This window comes from Triturus cristatus, chromosome 3_2 (assembly GCF_964204655.1).
Source record: "Triturus cristatus chromosome 3_2, aTriCri1.1, whole genome shotgun sequence".
Taxonomy (NCBI): Eukaryota; Metazoa; Chordata; class Amphibia; order Caudata; family Salamandridae; genus Triturus; species Triturus cristatus.
Genome location: NC_140584.1, coordinates 66,445,974 through 66,465,916, shown reverse-complemented (window position 1 = coordinate 66,465,916; position 19,943 = coordinate 66,445,974).

Here is a 19,943-nt window from a genome sequence, read left to right as displayed (position 1 = left end):
ATCTCCGCTGGTCATTCTCTCGTTAATGGTAAGACAATTGACAAAAATGCAATTATTTGCAGAGTTCTCAAAAGCATCAGACTCAGGAGACCACCCAGACCTAGATATCAATCCCTCTGGGACGTTAATTTAATTCTTGACCTTTTCACAAATTGTCCTATTAATATCCTTCTAAACAATAAAAACCTTTCTATCAAACTCGCTACCTTACTTTGCTTAATTTCCTGTCGTAGAGTCTCTGATGTTAAAGCTCTTGAAATATCTAATAGATCTTACAACATGTTCGGAGTCAACTTTGATCTCTTCAAAAGAACCAAGACTATGTCTGCTTCCATCTTTTATCCTCGTTTTGATTCTTGCCCTAAACTCTGCGTAGTTGATTGTATGAAAGAATACGATTCTAGAATGAATTCTCTTCGCCCTTCTGGTGTGACTCAGTTACTCATCTCCTTTGTTAAACCTCACAAAGCTATCTCCTCTAGTCCTATTTCTAGGTGGGTTAAAATTGTTATGAACTTAGCAGGTATTGATCTTAATATTTTTAAAGCTCACTCTATCAGAGGTGCTATGGCAAGTAAGTCTTTCTGGTATGGAGGTAAGTTGGACGATATCCTTAAAGCTGCTGACTGGTCGAATGCTAGAACATTTGCTCAGCATTATTGCAAACCAATTCCTCATATGTCCGACATAGTCTTACAAAGCTACCAACATGCATAATGGTAGCCTCCGGTCTTGTAATGAAATTGCGATTCTCCTATTTCCATGACCAGAGAATCTGGATTTCATTAAAGACACGGAGGCTAACATTATCCCTCCCTCCTCTTTCCCATTAAATTTGTTATTCTTCAGTTTATTATATCTATTATTTATGAATTGAAATGTTATTTATATTTACTGACATGATATAATTTGTATATTTCTTTCGCTTTTATGCTTGTCTTAATCTCTTTGATTGCTCACATATTTTTTCCTTTATTTTATCAATATTTACTCAAATGAGTTTCTATTTTTTTCAGATAATCTCTCATAACTTCAGGACTCGGACTTCTGCCCCTTCTTCATCCTCGGTATCCTGCCTTCCCTGATGTTTTATCAAGTTGTTTGCCTCTCTCCACTCCTTAATTATTCAAGGAATTTAGATGAATTTATCCTGTTTTCACGATTTAAAAGAGGCTGTATGTTGTGGTCTCATGCCTTTTGTTGTTATTAACGTTCTATTTGGAACTCTTGCTTTATGATGTATGCGGCTGCTTGGAGACGCATTAAAAGTGATATGCATAATGTTAGCCTCCATGTCTTTAATGAAATCCAGATTCTCTGGTCATGTAAATAGGAGAATCGCAATTCTTTCCTTTCAAAATCCATATGAAAAGTGACCAAGGGGTGGACAAATCAGTGGGATGAGCTTTCTGGACAGGAAGAGAAAATTGGAGCCTCTGTGGCACTTCCATCCTGTTGAAAAAATAAAAGGGAAATAAAATGTGTTTCAAACTAAAAAACTACCCAAACGTTCCATTCAAGTAGACTACCTACTCAAAAAGCTATTTTTGAGTTTATTTTTCTGCTTCTCGAGTCAAAAATCTACTCGAAAGTAATCCTGCTGGACCGCAAGCAAGGAAAAGGCACAGATGCATGCATGCATGTTTTCAGGAATGTGGTGAGACTTATAACAGTGACATGGAAAAGACACAGACATACACATGCATATGTTCAGAAATATGGTTAGACTTATAACAGTGACATGGGAAGTCTTGTTGATTTAAATGTAGTAGGTCTAACATTGTGAGCAGTTGGTGAAAAATTAAGGTGCAGTAGAAAAGTGAGGTTTAAGACATGTTGGTAGAGGGATTAGTGACTAGGTTACTTTGTATGAGTCTCTGGAAAGGTACAATTGAAGTATGCCATATACATTTTGTTGTCTGCTTCAAATGGGAAGTGTAGTCTGCCAAGTTTAAAGGTATGTGTCGTCTTGTGACTGAGGAATGTGTCTACTTGTACATGTATTCTCACATGTGTTATGCATCTAAAGATATAAACGTCTGAAACACAGGTATACAACTCTTTGTATGTTTCTTTTATGTATGATGCCACTAGCAAAAGGCATGCTTTCGAGAATATGGTGAGACTTACAACAGTGACATGGGAAGGATTGGTGTTTTACATTTCTGGAGTTCTCTTGGTTCTTTCTGTACTTATCTTGCCTCTTTGTGCACCTCTGTTGTTTTTTTCTGCATTTCAGTTGCTTGTTTCTGCAATCCTCTTACCTCTTTCTGCACTGTTCTTTCCTCTTTATCCACCTCTGTTGCCTGTTTATGCACCTCTCTTGCATCTTCCTGCACACCTCTTGCCTTTTTCTGCACCTGTCTTGCCTCTTTCTGCATCCTCCTTTACCTCTTTTGGCATCTCTCTTGCTTCTTTCTGCACATCACTTGCTTCTTTCTGCACATCCCTTGTTCCTTTCTGCACATCTCTTACCTTTTTCTGTACCTCTTTGCCTCTATCTGCACCTCTCTTGCCTTTTTATGCACCTCTGTTGCTTCTTTTTACACTCCTCTTGCCTCTTTCTTCACCCTTCTTACCTTTTCCTGCACCTCTGTTCCCTGTTTGTGCACCTATCTTGCCTCTTTGTACATCCCTTTTGCCTCTTTATGCACGTCTTTTGCCACTTTCTGCACTTCTCTTGCCTCTTTATTCTATTTTTGTGGCCTCTTTCTGAACTCCTCTTGCTTCTTTTTGTACCTCTTTTGCCTCTTTTTACACCTCTCCTTGTTCTTTCTGCACCTCATTTGCTTGCTTTTGCAGTTCACTTAATTCTTTCAGTAGTTCTCTTGCTTCTTTATGTACTGCTTTTGCCTCTTTCTGCACCTCCCTTATCTCTTTCTGTACCTGTCTTGCAAATTTCTGTACATCTCTTGCTTCTTTCTGCACATCTCTTGTCCATTTTTTCACCTCTCTTGCCTTTTTTACACCTCTGTTGCTTCTTTCTGTACTCTTTTTGCCTCTTTTTCCACCCTTTCTCTCTCTTTCTGTATCTTTGTTACCTCTTTCTGCACCTCCCTCACCTCTTTCTGTACCTCTCTTGCCAATATCTGTACCTCTCTTGCTTGTTTTTGTGTATGTCTTGTCTTTTTCTAAAGCTCTCTTGACTTTTTCTACTGCTCTCTTCATCTCTTTCTGCACCTCTGCTGCTTATTTCTGCATTCCTCTTGCCTCTGTCTGCACTCTTCTTCCTGTTTCAACTCCTCTGTTGCCTGTTTGTGCACATGTATTGGCTCTTTCTACACCCCTCTTGCCTCTTTCTGCACCTCTCTTGCCACTTTCTGCACTTTTTTGCCTCTTTTTGCACTTTTCTTGTCTCTTTCCACACTTCTCTTGTTTTTTTCTGTACCTCTATTGCCTCTCTCTGCACCTCTGTGAGTTCTTTTTGCACAACAGTTTCTTCTTTCTACAGCTCACTTGTCTCTTTATGTACTCTTCTTCCCTCTTTATGTACCTCTTTTGCCTCTTTGTGCAATTTTCTTGCCTGTTTCTCTACTTTTCTTGTAGTTTTTGCACCTCTGTTTGCTCTTCCTGCATTTGTCTTGGTTCTTTCTGCACTTGTATTGGTTCTTTGTGTACCCCTCTTGCCTCTTTCTGCATTCCTCTTCCCTGTTTCTCTATCGCTTTTGCCTCTTTCTACTGTTGTCTTGCCTCTTTCTACACCTCTCTTGCCTTTTTCTGCACTTCTCTTGCCTCTTTCTGCACTTCTATTGCCTCTTTCTGTACTTTCTTGCTTCTTTCTGTACTTCTCTTGCTTCTTTCTCCACCTCTTTTGACTGTTTCTGCACCTTACTTGCTTGTTTCTGGAGCACATTTGCTTCTTTTTGCACTTCTCTTGCTTCTTTCTACACCTCCATTACCTCTTTCTATACCTTCCTTGCCCTTTTATGTACCTCTATCGCATATTTCCGTACATGTCTTGTCCCTTTTTCACATCTCTTGCCTTTTTTGCACCTCTTTTGCTTCTTTGTGCACCCCTCTTGCCTCTTTTGGAACCTTTTTCCCTCTTTCTGAACCTCCCTCACTTGTTTCTGAACTTCTCTTGCCAATTTCTGTACCTAGATTCTTTTTGCACATATCTTGTCCCTTTCTGGACCTCTCTTGCCTTTTTCTGTACCTCTTTCCCTATTTCTGCACCGCTCTTGCCTTTTTGTGCACCTCTGTTGTCTCTTTCCACACTCCTCTTGCCTCTTTCTTCTCCCTTCTTGCCTCTTTTTGCACTTCTGTTGCCTCTTTCTGTACCTCTCTTGCCTACATCTGTACTTCTCTTGCCTCTTTCTGCACATTTCTTCCTCTTTCTGCAATTCTCTTGCCTCTTTCTGTACTTCTCTTGTTTGTTTTTGTACGTCAGTTGCTTCTTTATACACTTGTCTTGCTTTTTTCTGTAGCTCTATTGCCTCTCTCTGCACCTCGGTGAGTTCTTTTTGCACAACAGGTTCTTCTTTCTACAGCTCACTTGTCTCTTTCTGTACTCTTCTTCCCTCTTTCTGTACATCTTTTGCCTCTTTGTGCAATTTTCTTGCCTGTTTCTCTACTTTTCTTGTAGTTTTTGCACCTCTGTTTGCTCTTCCTGCATTTGTCTTGGTTCTTTCTGCACTTGTATTGGTTCTTTGTGTACCCCTCTTGCCTCTTTCTGCATTCCTCTTCCCTGTTTCTCTATCGCTCCTGCCTCTTTCTACTGTTGTCTTGTCTCTTTCTACACCTCTCTTGCCTTTTTCTGCACTTCTCTTGCCTCTTTTTGCACTTCTGTTGCCTCTTTCTGTACTTTCTTGCTTCTTTCTGTACTTCTCTTGCTTCTTTCTCCACCTCTTTTGACTGTTTTTGCACCTTACTTGCTTGTTTCTGGAGCACATTTGCTTCTTTTTGCACTTCTCTTGCTTCTTTCTACACCTCCATTACCTCTTTCTATACCTTCCTTGCCCTTTTCTGTACCTCTCTCGCATATTTCCGTACGTGTCTTGTCCCTTTTTTCACATCTCTTGCCTTTTTTGCACCTCTTTTGCTTCTTAGTGCACCCCTCTTGCCTCTTTTTGTAACCTTTTCCCCTCTTTCTGAACCTCTCTTGCCAATTTCTGTACCTAGATTCTTTTTGCACATATCTTGACCCTTTCTGTGGAGAAGTGTGGCTCAATGGTTAGAGTGGCAGACCTCGATGCAGAGCACTGGTCCGGGACCAGGGTTCGATTCCCGTCACGGCAGGGTCTCGGGCTATAAATTCCGCGGACCGGATATTCTCGCCTCAGTGCCTATTCTAATCATGGGTCCCACGCTGCAACTCTGGGCAATAGCTTGCTTAATCTCCACAACGGCCCCAACAGCGCTGGGATGCCTGGCCTCACCATGGGGGTGCCCAGGAGTGGACACCTCACATGGAAAGCCAGGAAGGGTTCCACAGCGGTATGAGTAAAAGCGCCAGGATGCCCCCGTTGGGGGTGGCAGTGCGCTATACAAGTACAAACACATTTACATTTACATTCTGGACCTCTCTTGCCTTTTTCTGTACCTCTTTCCCTATTTCTGCACCGCTCTTGCCTTTTTCTGCACATTTCTTCCTCTTTCTGCAATTCTCTTGCCTCTTTCTGTACTTCTCTTGTTTGTGTTTGTACGTCAGTTGCTTCTTTATACACTTGTCTTGCTTTTTTCTGTAGCTCTCTTGCTTCTTTCTGCACCTATCTTGCCCTGTTCTGCACCTGTCTTATCTGTTTCACACCTCTCTTGCCCCTTTATGCATCTCTCTTGCCTCTTTGTGCACTTCTCTTCGGTTGTTTGTACACCTCTTTTGCTTCTGCACTTCTCATATGTTTCTGTAGCTGTGTTGCTTCTTTGTGCATTTCTCTTGGCTCTTTCTGAACCTTTCTTTTTCTTTCTGCACCTCTCTTTCTCTTTCAGCACCTTTCTTCCTCGTTCTGCAGTTCTCCTGCTTGTTTCTGCACTTTTCTTTTTTTATTTGTTATGAAGAGAATAGCAATGCAATTGTAAGTAATTGCTTAGTGGTCTTTATGAATATTGGCATGTAATTCATTTAAAATTGTTAATTGGTATCACAAATTATTGAAATGTATTATATTTGGATCACAAATTGAAGTTGACAAGAAAACAGAAGAGAACATAGAAAACAGTACGACTTAAAGAAAAGTAAAAAGAGTGCATTAGAAAAAGGAATATATGTCGTTATAATGCATGCGATACATTGCATGTCATTACAATGCGGTCGTTGCAATGACCGCATTGTTACATCACATACAATTACATCGCAAGTCGTTACAATGACTTGCTGTAGGGGGGCGCGCTGGACTTAGGAATAGTATAATTTACTATTCCTACTCCAGTTTGTGCAATAGCAGGGAAGGTGTTGATTTGCAAATCCAACACCTTCTGCCCCCTACAGCAAGTCGCTGTAACGACTTGCAATGTAATCGTATGCGATGTAACAACGCAGTCGTGGTAAAAACCATGTTGTAATGGCAAGTGATGCATCGCATGCGAACTAAACGATGTCTCCCTAGAAAAAGAGCAAAATGTTACTCATGGTAAAATCTCTTCTGGTAAGAGTACTAAACACTTTCTTATAATAGTTGTAGAGAGATTAAAGAAGATCAATAATAATGAAAGGAAAAAGAAAAGTTTTACAACAAACCAGAAGGAAAAAAAAATTGTAATGGTAAAAAAACATTAGTTTTTGGAAAAACAACACATATTATAAGGAGGCAAGAACTATTTAAAGAGAAACGTATAAGAATGTTTAGAAGTAGAGTAATTCTAAATGTATTCAAAGATTGTAAAAAGTATAAAAGAAGATCAGCAGCATATAAGAAGAAGGAACACACTGAAAGTGCAGTAGATACTGTTTTTGAATTGAAACGAAAATCATTTATATTAATATTGAAGAGAATGAGAACATTGGATAAAACAATGTTGTTTATGAAAGAGAAAAGCAAAAGAAAAAGACTTGTTAATAGAAGTAACTGTTGTAAAACTTTTGCTGAGCCTTTCTCTAATGAAGAAAGCTATTTTCAAGAGAACACATTAGTACATGCAGTCGATACTAGTGATCGATGCTATGAGATGAAAGATGTTTGTCCCATTCCAAGAGAAAAAATGGTTGCTAGGAATATGGAAGAAGTAATAGCTGAAGAAGTTCAAGGGAGGTGTACACAAGCTCTTGTATATAAGTGGGATTGTAGCAGTATTTGCAGTATTCAACAGAAATCTATTGACCTATTATGAATTGTTTTATGAGAATATGCAAAAAAAAGTTTTAAACAGAAGATTAAGATGTTACAAGGACTAGATCCATGTAAAATAAGAAAATATACTAACTTGCCATTCTCTAGCTTGTCTTTTGAAAAAAGTGTGCTTTGCATCATTTAAGAATGTTGGCGGAACACCACTCAGAAATGCAGAACTTAGTAAGGAGACTCAACTATGTAAAAACTCCTGCATTATGTTTAAGTGAAATGAACACAGATCTTTTCCATGGTACAGTATCAGATGCACAAAAAGTTTGTGATGATATACAGTTTTGTTTTTCGGTTCACAAGAGGAGTGTAGAGAAAGTGAGAGTTTGATAAGTGTAGGTGTTGAAGAACATGGGAAAGAGATTTGTATTGACGAGTTTGCAGAAGAAATCATAAAGTTTAAGACAGTTTCGTCTGAAAAACCAAACTATGTTTGCATTTTGTGTCGATGTACTCACTATAGAAGTCAAACTAGGGATGTTGATTTATAGTTAAAAAGCGAAAAGGAAAACAATGATAAGTGGCAGCAATTTGGTGCTTATTTATTGGTAGAAGGTCAGTTTGAGTTGGCTACTGATCAAGTTATTTTGTAAATACGGTTACAACAAATTAGAAGAGAACAAAATGCCAGCTTAAGCAGTACATCACAACTTAGAGTTGGTACCTATTCCTCAGGGACTGGCAGATTTGAATGCATATGAGTCTATTCTTATTCAATATGTTTACCCATTTCAGGCCATACTTTATATGGAGCCTAAAACAAGTAAGCTGCCACCAACAGATTTACAAAGAGATCTGAAAGAAGGAGTTGGGTACTTACCTTTAGATTTTAAGAAAAACATTAAAAATGTTGGTGGAGACAGGGAAGAAAATGAGCCAGTAGTTTTTCCAGTAAATGCTGCCACCAACAAGAGCCAGAAAATCTGGCAAGAGTTTGTAGATGTTACTAAACTTCACAAGGCTACATTGTACCTGGTACAGAATAATATTTGTAAAAGAATGTAAATGTTGATGAAGAAGTAATATGCTTAGAAGATGAATCACTAATGTCAAGTGGCCAAATAGAAAAAGTGGACAAGTCCGGGAGTGAAGAGATTTATGAACATTATACAATACATCCTCTACATTTGAAAGAAATGATAAAAAACATTATTGAATTATTTCAAAATTAAGGAAGAAAAGGGAACTCCCATGAGTGTATGGGAATTGTTTTTTAGAAGCTAGTTGTTTTCCACAGCTGTTCCCCATTGGAGAAGGTCGTTGATTTCATGAGCAAGCTGTATGTATTCCAGCTTCAGAATACCACTGAACAAGATTGTACTCTGAAGATCCAAGATTTCAAAAATGCATTCCACACATATTTCATCTTCTGTTTGAAAGTGATTTGTCTGCACTTTCATATGCAGTGAGCCACATATTAAAAACAGTTTATCTTCAACATGTTTCTGCAAAAGAATTCATGGCCAAAGTTCAACAAAGAGATAAAAATTTAGAATCTCAGTTAATTAATTTGATGGCGTGTTAACATAGTGCCAATGAATATATTGGTTTAGTTGTCATGATGAACTTAAATGTATGTTAAGAAACTTAGGTACACCTACATGGTTTGTCACACTTAGCTGTGCTGAATATGCGTGGGAAGATTTACTTGAATTCCTACGAGAAGCAAATTCAAATGTTAAAACATTGAATTGAAAACACCTAGAGAACTCTGTTCATTGGATCCTGTAAATGCAGGTATTGTAACTATAGATTTCAAAGTATGGTGTCATTTATCTGCAATAAAAACATTCCTCCTCTTGGAGAAGTTACTGATTTCTTTTGGCGAAAAGAGTACCAAGCCATGCTATTATGGATAAAGAATGCACCAACATTTGAAACTGATACTGATGAAACTGTTTTGTCTTTCATCGAACCGTATGTTACATGTGCCATTCCAAGAGATGGAGGAGAAAAAAGCTTGAGATAACAAGTGTTATGTTTTTAAAGTCAGCGAAGTGGGAAATACTGCAGATGAAAAAACAAGTGTAAAGGGAAATTTTATACAAAATGTCATTTTGGATTCCCGTGTCCTATATTTTAAATAATTTTTTTTCCACAGTAAGGCAAAAAATTACTCAAAAATCTCCCAAGAATACATACAACTGAAAAAGAACAGAAGCTTCAAAGTAAATTAATGACTACAATCCAGTTATTTTGAAAATGTGGAATGCAAACATGGATATTCAATATGTTGCATATAATTCAATTGTTGTTGCTCGCTATGTTACATCATATATAACCAAATCTGAAAAGACAGAGATGAAAGAAATGTGGAAAGAAATTTCAGCAGCGAAGAGTCTTAGCAAGAAATTGTACAGCTTTAGTTTGAAAATGCTTTCCCGTCAAGAGATTGGATCCTATGCATGTTCGGATTGCTTGAGCTCTGGCAGTTTATATTCAAAGTCAAAGAGTAATCATTTGGGTAAGTCTAGGTCTTGCCTCCACATGAAACAGAGTATTGAAATCTTTTACAAGAAATTGAATACTTAGCACAGAATGAACCTGAAAGTACAGATATTGTTAAAAAAATATGTTGGATACATACTATCCCAAAAGGAGTCCACATCTCAAAAACTTATGTCTTTATGAAATACTTCAACATTACAGTTTAAAAAGAAAATATAAAACAAGAGAAATATTCAGTAATTTGATGTGAAGGATGTGTAGTAAAATATGCCAAAGGACATCTTATTAACCACAGAAAACTCAGATGCGAAAGTTCAGATAAGAGAGAATTTTTCTATTTAGCACTTCTGCACCTGTTGAAGCCTTGGTGTAGTGAAACAGAATTACTTGCAGATTTTGACTGCTATGAAGAATATTTTAATGCAACTAAAGATAGCATTCAGTGAACAATTTTCCCAACGTATCTACAAATGTTAAATGATGAGATTGAACAAGAAAGTACTAATGCTGCTGAAATTGCTAGAGAACGTTCACAAGGCAGTCAGAGTTCTGGTCCACTGAGTCAAGATCCACTGGGACAATCAATTATTGAAAATGATGCAGCAATAGCCATGAATGAGGTAGAAACTGCAATGCAACAAGCACAACAGGATATTATTCAGTTGGAAAAGTTAGAAGAACAACTAAATATTGAACCAAAAAATATATCTACAAGTCAAACAACAAATACAACATGGTTTGCTGCACAAAAATAAAGAATGCCAATGTCCATCATTTAAACCTATTCTATTGTACATCAGTGGTCAAGCTGGAACAGGAAAAAGTTCCTTAATTAAAGTTTTGACCAGTTATCTACACAAAAGTACAGAATCGTGTTTATCTTGTGTTATAACAGCTCCAACTTGGATTAGCAACACACAACATTAAAGGGATTACTTTGCATTGATTACTTATGCTACCTGTTGAACATGATGATAAATTGGAATATCAGAAGCTATCTTGAGAAGCTTGTTATGAAGTCTCAAGAGTACTGAAGAAAATAAAACTTTTAGTCATTGATGAGGTGAGCATGGTCTCAAACTTAATGCTTGCTGTTATACATTTAAGAATGCTACAGATTTTTTTAAAAAGATTACGATCTTCTGTTTGGAGGAAAACATTAAATTGTATTCGAAGACCTACTACTACTTACTCCTGTAAAAGGATAATATGTTTTTAAATCACTTGTCCATGAAAACAGAAGGAAATCTTTGGGAAGCATTGGAAATGTGAAAATCTGGTTACATTTTGAATATAAAGAACTTGTTAAGAAAATGCGGCAAGCAAGTGATGAAGATTATGGAAATATTCTTCAATACATGAGAAATGGTGTCTTGACTTAACATGGTAAACAAGCTTTAGAAAGTAATTTACTAAGGAACTTGTTTACAACTGGAAACACAGCAGCTGAAGTAATGTACAATATGCTTGCAGAAAACAAGTCTATAGTTTGCCCAATGCCTAGGAGTGTTCTACATTGAATCAACAACTTCTGAAACTGGAAAAACAACAAATTGTGGAAATTGAAGCAATTGATAAACTCGAACAGCAGGGAGTGACTATTCTTCTTACAGAGAAACTGCAGGTTTAATTGCATTCTTTGAAAAAGTATGTATCTAAAACTGCATGCTAGCAAAGACTTCACATGTATATATAAACTGTCAGGTACTTTTGCAGCAGAATTTGAATGCAGAAGAAGGTTTAGTAAATGGAGCAATGGGAAAAGTTGTTTATTCTGTAAATTTTCAGAATAGAGAGGGAATAGAATTTTTGAGTATAATATTTGATCAGATTTAGGAGGTAAGACAGTTTTGGCTGTGTGTTGTACGTTTTTTGCTTGTAAAAGATTTGTATGTTCACAGACAACAGTTTCCTGTGTCTTAAGCATATGCAGTAACTATTCATAAATCTCAATGTTTAAGTATAGACAGAGCTTTTGTAAATATTGGAAGTATGGTGTTCAAAGAGGGAATGGCATACGTTGCATTGTCTCAAGTAAGAACATTGTCTGGTTTGTATTTGACTGATTTTGATGAGAAAAAGTTTTGTGCTGATGCAAATTGTGTAAGAGAGTACCTGTGTTTAAGAAGACTTTATGCTCCTGATTTAGGTTAATATCCAATATATGACAAACGTATAGTGCGTCCAAAACGGAAATATGTCAAAGATGCAACTGAGGTTCAAAAAAGGAAAGCAACTGAAGAAAAAGTTGAAAGTATAATGTAAAAAAATAGAAAGTGTTGATGATATTGAAGGATACCAGTTAGAAAACAGTTCAGGTATTAATTGTTATGTCTGAATGTTGTGTTTCATTTACCACAGTTTCATCATGAAATCATGAGAAATCATAAAAAAGATTCTGTTCTTTACTATATCATGTATTTCAACAGTTGATGAGTGACAGAAGTAAAATGCATACTGCTTCTGGAATTCGGCATCTTTTAAATATATGTACTGGTTCATTGATATTTACTCTCAACATACAACATGATGCACAATAATTTTTAATGCTTATGCTTGGAGTATTAGAAAATGAAGGAATACACATTGAAAACGTATTTGGACTATGTTACAAGTGGAACCATAAGTGTGAATAGTGTTCATTTACTTCTACCACTGAAATAGTAACAGGACGATTCCTATACTTGACAATACCAGACTGTGCATCAGTAAGTACCTTTTAACAAATTGATAAGAACAGCAAATCAAGATCTGAGATTGTCAGCAGGATGTAGGAGTGGGGTAAAACCCCAGAAGGAGAGAACAGAATACTTTCCTATATTTGAGAGTCCCTTTTACTAGTGAGGGCTACACAAATCTTTCATATATCCTGGGTCCTTTCTTTTCTGGATTTTTGGGTCTTAGGTTGGAGTCTCTTCTTCTTCTCTCAGGTTGGGGTTCCACCCGGTTCACCGAGATTATGCCCCTCGGAGGAAGAAAAGAAAACCACAGGTGACTGTTGAGAAGTTGGTAACAGGAATCAGGGTAGGGTATCGATGAGGGAGGTATCACCCAAAAGACAATAACCCAGGACTACAGAAGATGTTCCTGGCACCACTACCAAGTGAAGTCTGGTTAAGTCACTGGCTTTGTAGTCAGCTTTTAGAATGTTGTCCTCTCATTACTTCTTTTGCTCCCCCACCCAGCTGCTTGTGATGCCTTGCATTCGGAGTAGTACCTTGGTCTGCTACGCTCCTCCTGGAGCCTGGTGGGGTAAACCGCGGGACCGATGGCTTCCTGGTGTCTCCCCTCTCTCAGAGATGTCTTCTTGGCTTTCCGCTGGAATTGGTATCCCAGCCGAACTCCACGCTCTGTTGTTCGCCGGCATTTCTCTGCTGTGTTCCGCTCTCTCTCCGCCTTCCAGGTTGCTTGCTGCTTCCTTTTCTGGATTTATCAGTGCTGTCCGGCATCCTCATAGGCCAGGGATTGTGTCCAACACAAGTGTTTGTGGACTGCCTTCTCCTTGGTTGTTGGGCTCCACAGATTTAAAGACACAGGCAGCTGACGAAGTGTGTGCAGGAAGGAATAGGACTTAATTCCCTACAGACGCCCTATGTCCACCTCGACCCTGTGACAGAGATGCTCACATTGTAGATCAGAGATGTTGTCTACATTACATATAGAAAAAATTGGAAAATATCTCATTTTAATGTTACAATGATGTAGAGCAAATGGGAGAAAATAGGTAACAAAATTTACAAAGCAAGTAAAATATCTATTTCAGGAAGAACTTATGCAACAGCAGCTAATATTTTCATGAAGGACTTACTGCAACGTCTGAACGCTATGCTGTTTATTTTAAGTGTAACAAAGGATGGATGCTTTGCAATGATGCCCACTTGGAACACATACATAGATAACAGATGTCTGCTTCTGTGACTCAATACTCTAGAAGAACTGATAAGATTTGGGCACTGCTATGATAAACTAGATAGTTTTGAAGTTAGAGTCATCAGATGCACAAAATATTTCAGAATACATGTAGAAGCCTACAAATACTAGAATATGCCATTTCATACCACGTTTTCAAAATGTGAGTACAAGAAGTATATTTTAGTGTCTCCTCCTCATACAGGACAGTTTGGTATTGAAAGTTCTTTTTATTATATTTGAAAATTTGACAGTTTTGACGTATGATGTATCTTCTCATTTGAAGAAGTATTTTAACACATATTATAGAGTTAGTAGGACTAAGTTTTATTGGATAGAATCTACTGTATACGTCTCAACTCATGTAATCATTCAAACATTACCCTTTTACTAATTAATTCATTCAGGCACTATGCATACATCCATCCAATCATCCAGATACTACTAATGCAGTAATTGATCATCCAAACACCACTCTTGCACTCTATGAATCACCCAGACAATACCCATACACTCAACCATTTACTCAGGCACTACCCATGCACTACTCTTTCACCCAGGAACTACCCCTGAACTCATGGAACCAAATATACACTATCCATGCCCTCATCAAATAACCCAGGAACTACCCATACGCTCATTCATTCACTCAGGTTCTATCCATGCACTCATGCAATCACCCATGCAATTCCCTCCACTAAACTATTCACTAAGGCCCTACCCGTGCACTCATACATTTACTGACCCGCTATGCATGGACTTATACAGTCTTCAAGACAGTAGACATAGATTCATCCAATCACCCAGGCACTACTCATGAACTTACTGGGTGAACCCCGCACTACTCTTGCACTCATCCTTCCAGTCAGGCTCTACCCATGCACTCATCCAATCACCCAGGCACTGCCCCTGCACACATGCAATCACCCAGGCACTACTCTTGCTGCACTCAAACTTTCATTCAGGCACTACCCATGCACTCATCCCTTCTTTCATGCACAACCCATGCACTCATCCAATGACCCAGGCATTAACCTTGCACTCATCCTTTCACTTAGGTACTACACATTCACGCATCCAATCACCCAGACATTAACCCTGCACTCATGCAATCACCCAGGCACCATCCATGCATTTGTGCACTCACTCAGGCACACCTCTTGCAATCAACCATTCACTCAGGCACTACCCATGCACTCAGTCATAATCTTTATTTCGACTGTAAAACCATACAAAATACACACATATTCTTCCTTAGCAATGGAGCCCATGATACAGTTAACACAAGTAAAAGTAGATATTTAATACACCAGGTTCAAATGGTCAAGTATCACGTAATGAGAATTCTAAACACCAGGGAAATCGCTAAGATGCAACTTTTCTATGTGTGTACTCAATTAAAAGTCAAGTAAAAAGAATAAAACAGGAATAAAGTGCGAGTGCAATAATGACTAACAATATCCACAATTTAAGATGATTTTGATAAAAACTTTGAGACGGAAGTTAAAAACAGGATCCTGGGGATTAAAGCACCCTAGAATCGTAAGATTTTTACTACAGCTGGTCCCTGGCACAAGGAAAAGTGGACAGGAGCCTTCGCCTAATGGCCCAGAACCGGCCAAGAAATTTTGCAATGGCACATACAAAGGATGGTCTCGTATCCAATCTTAAAATCCGTAGTGCGTCAAGATGGCTATGGGTCCCCAACTGTCTGCATATTGGGACCAACCAATTCCTTCTTGGACTGTCGTAGGCTGGACATGCAAAGAAAACATGGCCCAGAGTTTCGTTTGGGTTGGAACAGGATGGGCATCCCTTGGGCTGGCTGGTGTTGTTTATCCAAAGGTTGGTAAAGGCATTGATGGGTAAGCAGCCAAACCTAAACTGGGTATACAATTTCCTGTCCCTAGGCACTTTGATAATATCAAGATATTTCTCAAGGTATTTTGAGGATTTTATGTCTAAAAAAACATCGGTTAAACAACCATGACGAATCCTCGAGTAGGTGGTCTGTTCTACCCATAGCCAATATTGACGCTTTAGCTGGTCCTTTGAGTACTGTGGTGGAGAGCTAGCAGGCTCATTAGGGAGGCCAATTGCTGCCCAAACAGTATTAACATATTTGATCCACCCAATTTTTTTGTTCCTGTCTAGGGCGGACACTTCTTTAAAAGCAGCAGCATAAGGGGCCAGGTCAGGCGTAGTGACCAACCTATACCAAAAAAGTAAGGGGCACAGACTCGCTTGGTCATGTATAGACCTAACTCCCAGGTCCAGTTTCAAAAGGAGGAGGGGGGTGCTTTGGGGCAGGGCTACAAGACTCCTAAGAAACTTGTTTTCAACTGTTGTTAATTTCCTTGCGTCCACCAGACCCCACAGTTCTGTCCATAGAGTACACTATTCACAACCTTTGAGCTATAGAGTTTAAGAGCTGGGGCTATGGGCTTCGTATATGATAAACAAATTTCGCGCCGCAATGCCCCTGCTAGCTGAGAGAATTTTAGGGACGCCTTGTTCAACTGATTATTCCAGGTCATGCTATCGGAGACCACTATGCCCAAATATTCAAAGGAGGTAACCCTCTCCAAAGGGACATTATCTAGGACCAGGTTCCAATTAAAGGATTTACGAGGGTTCATTATCATCAACTTGGTTTTGAGGGTATTAATAACCAAGCCCCTCACATCACAGAGAGCCTTAAATTTGTCCGGGAGCTTCTGGAGACCCATAGGAGTTTTAGATACCAAAAGGGTATCATCAGCGAACAGCAAAGTAGCTATCTTCTGGTTCCCCAACGAAGGAGCATCAGCTGGAGTTGAACCTAAAAGGTCAACAATCTGGTTGACATAAAGGGAAAAAAGGAAAGGCACCAAAACGCACCCTTGGCATACCCCGCGCCGGATCTTAATTGGGTCGGTAAGTTGCCCTTGATTGCCCCACCTCACGTGTGCAAAGTTATCATCATGCAACCTGACCAAAGGTTCTAAAATGTTGAGGGGCATACCCATATTCATGAACGTTTGCCAGATTTGGTCTCTGGGGACTAGGTCGAAGGCGGTTTTGAGGTCTATAAAGGCAAGATATAAGCTGCCTTTGCCAACACAACGACCTTCCAATCAAGCAAGAGAAGGCTAAAAGCCTGGTCAATAGTGCTGGTCTTCTGTCGAAAGCCTGCCTGTAATGGAGAGAGGATGTTCTTCTCATCCATCCAGGTTTGGATTTTAGTTAAAAGCGAGCGACAGAAGACCTTTTGAGCGCAATCGATCAAGCTAATTGGGTGGTAGTTGGAGGGCTTAGACCTGTCCCCTTTTTTGAAGATTGGAATCACTTCCGCCCCCTTCCACGAGTCCAGAATCTTTCCTCCTCCGGCAATGTCATTGGCCAGGTTCATAAAATAAGTTGTCCAGTTCGCCCTGTCAGAGCGGAATAGATCGCCTGGGATACCTTCTGAGCCTGGGGCTTTAGCAGGTATAATGGCATCTAAGGAGCTCATAAATCTCTTTCCTGGTAAATACAATTATGCTTCGTTGGGCGTCCAAACTGGGGGGCATCCGAAAACTATCGGCAGTATTACCTAAAGAATACAGCTAATTATAATGATTGTACCATTCTAATGATTTAATGTTGTTGGCCAGGGGAGGGTTGTGTTCAAAATTTGTCTTGGCCACTAACAGCCAGAATTGTCGAGGGTCAGGATGACCAATAGCCTCCTATAGCTCTTCTCATCTCCCTTCATCTCATAGCTTTTTGGCTATGCCCTGTACCTGTTTATAGGCCCTTCTGCTGTCACGGATGCTTACCTGGTCCCTATTTTTAATAGCTGTGGTCAATCTTGCTCTAGCACGCCTACAGTCTCTATTGTATCACGGATTTGCTCCAAGGCGGCTACCCTGGAAGGATCTGGCCTTGGAAAAGGAAATGTAAAAGAAGGTAGCCAATTGCTCTAAGAATGCTCCGTGAAGGGCACTACAGGTGTTCAAAGAGTGAGAGTCACTACTTGCTGGTTCTAATATCGCTAAATGCTCGGCTAGAACTTCATTGATCTTTTGCATTTTAAGTTCGTCATCCAGGACCATGGGCCATTTAAGCCGACGCTTATCATTTGTGGCACTCAACTCCCTTGTGCATAGTGGGGCAGTAGAGTCCTGCCGAATACTCCCCCATAGATGGCTAATAGATAAGTGCAGGGAGTTGTGATCACTATCACAGGCCTGGTGTATAAACATGTCCGGACTTAAGGCCACAGGGTCAGATCCACTAATATATAGTCAATCCAACCCGACCCCTTTGTTGCTATGAAGGTCATCCCACCACATCTGTTGGATTTGGTTCGTCCATTGGTAGCCCTTAGCCTGTATTCAAGGGAGATTGCGTTCAGTTGGAGGGCAGCATGGGACCATTTTTTGATTTGGGGTAATTCCAACAAGGGTACCCTCCAAACTTTGTCCTCTTCTGACACGTCATGGGACTCGACCAAATCAAGGGGTTCGAATGTAACATTAAAGTCACCACCAATTATCAGCGAATAGCTGACATTCCTGTCCTCCAATAGGTTATACAAAGCAAGGAGAGTCAGTGAGCTACCACCTCTAGTGCTCCTGGCATATACATTGTACATATCAACAGTTAACCCATTCCCCTGGGCTAGCCTAATCTCCAAAATGTCCAGGTTATTGGTAGCCAGCTCATTTATTTCACAATTCAGAGAAAGATTTACCAAGAGAAGTAGGCCCCCTGAAGCCCGACTCGCCTTAGCAGATACTGCTGGTTTAAAAAAGGACTTAACCCAGAAATATGTATGGGAGTCTGGGACCAGGTTTCCTGAAATAGACATATTTCCTGTTGAGAAACTAGATCCAAACATTGTGGGCAGTTACACTTTCGACTAATACCTGCCAGGTTCCATGAGAGGATATTCATTGTGTCCTCATTAACTGATTCTACTCGGACCTGGAGAGGTTCACTGTTCCCCAGAACCTGCGCGCGTGGGTGCGCGCGCTCTGGGGTCACCCCGAGCACGGAGTGTCCTCTATTTAGCGCGCACCGCACACAGCACATCCGATGAGACCGTTCACACTTCCCTTTTCAGAACGGAAGGAGAAAGGAATGCAGTAAATTTAAAGCACGATGTCTGCTTTCAGAGGGTTCTGAAAGCAGACATCGTGTTCGAAACTCTGCATTTCATTTATCAATAGTGCGGGGCTGATTTTGGGCCTTTGAGATAGAATTTATGTTAATTGCAGCGCCGTGTGCGCTGCAATTAACATGAATACTACCTAAAGGGCCCAAAATCAGCCCCGCACTATTGATAAATGAAATGCAGAGTTTCGAACACAATGTCTGCTTTCAGAAGATTCTGAAAAATAGTGGCAGCTGGTGTACTTTACACGTGGCAGGGTGTAAGACAAGACCTTATATTTGTCTGACACATCGAGCTCAACACACAATGTATTGAATGCAGGACAGTGGGCACTCCAGAGTTTCACTTCAAATATGGAGAGGAAAACAGGATGTCATTTTTATTGTGTGCTGTCTTCAACCGAACTCTTGCTTTGCAATGTGTATTTCAGGGTGTAGGGAGTGGCGACATAATTTTTGACAAGTTTACTGTTCACTATCGCCTTGAAAACATGTTTAATATGATGTACACTCACAATGGATAAAAATAGGGTTACATGGATACCAATTGCATTGAGCTATCGGGCAGCCTGAAAGCACATTTTTACAAAAAAAGAGTAGATGCAGAGACAATTCTGAATCTTGGGTTTGTTTGCTAGGGGGTGAAATGGAGGCAAGCTGTCCGCTACTCTTGCTTGTAAAGTGGTGAGGTAACAGTTAAGTGTTGTGTCATTGATGATCGTGAATGATGTTCTCTCAGCTGACAGCTACCATATAAGGAATTTTATTCAAAACCATTTCCTACTTTTCAAGCGAGTGCTTCAGGTTATTCCATTTTGAACTTTTGTACAAAACCAGTGCTCCAAATATTTAACAAAGTAGTATCCATATTATCAACATTGAAGAACGGAAGAAAAAGCTGGTGCAGACAAAAATCAATCCTGTGATTCTGGGCAAATCACTTACTCTCCCCAGTGCCTAACAAAAATGAATGTGTCCATCTGTAACAAAACTGGTGCTGATGTAAAGGGCTCTGATACCTGATATCTTTGGGTCTAGTTTGCACTATATAAAACTCTAAAAAAAACTAAAAAAAACTCTGACCTACTTTTTTACGCATGTTTCTGACCCAGAATGATTATTGATCATGTCAGACAGGAGCACCCTCTCTGATTGAGATCAGCCTCTGGC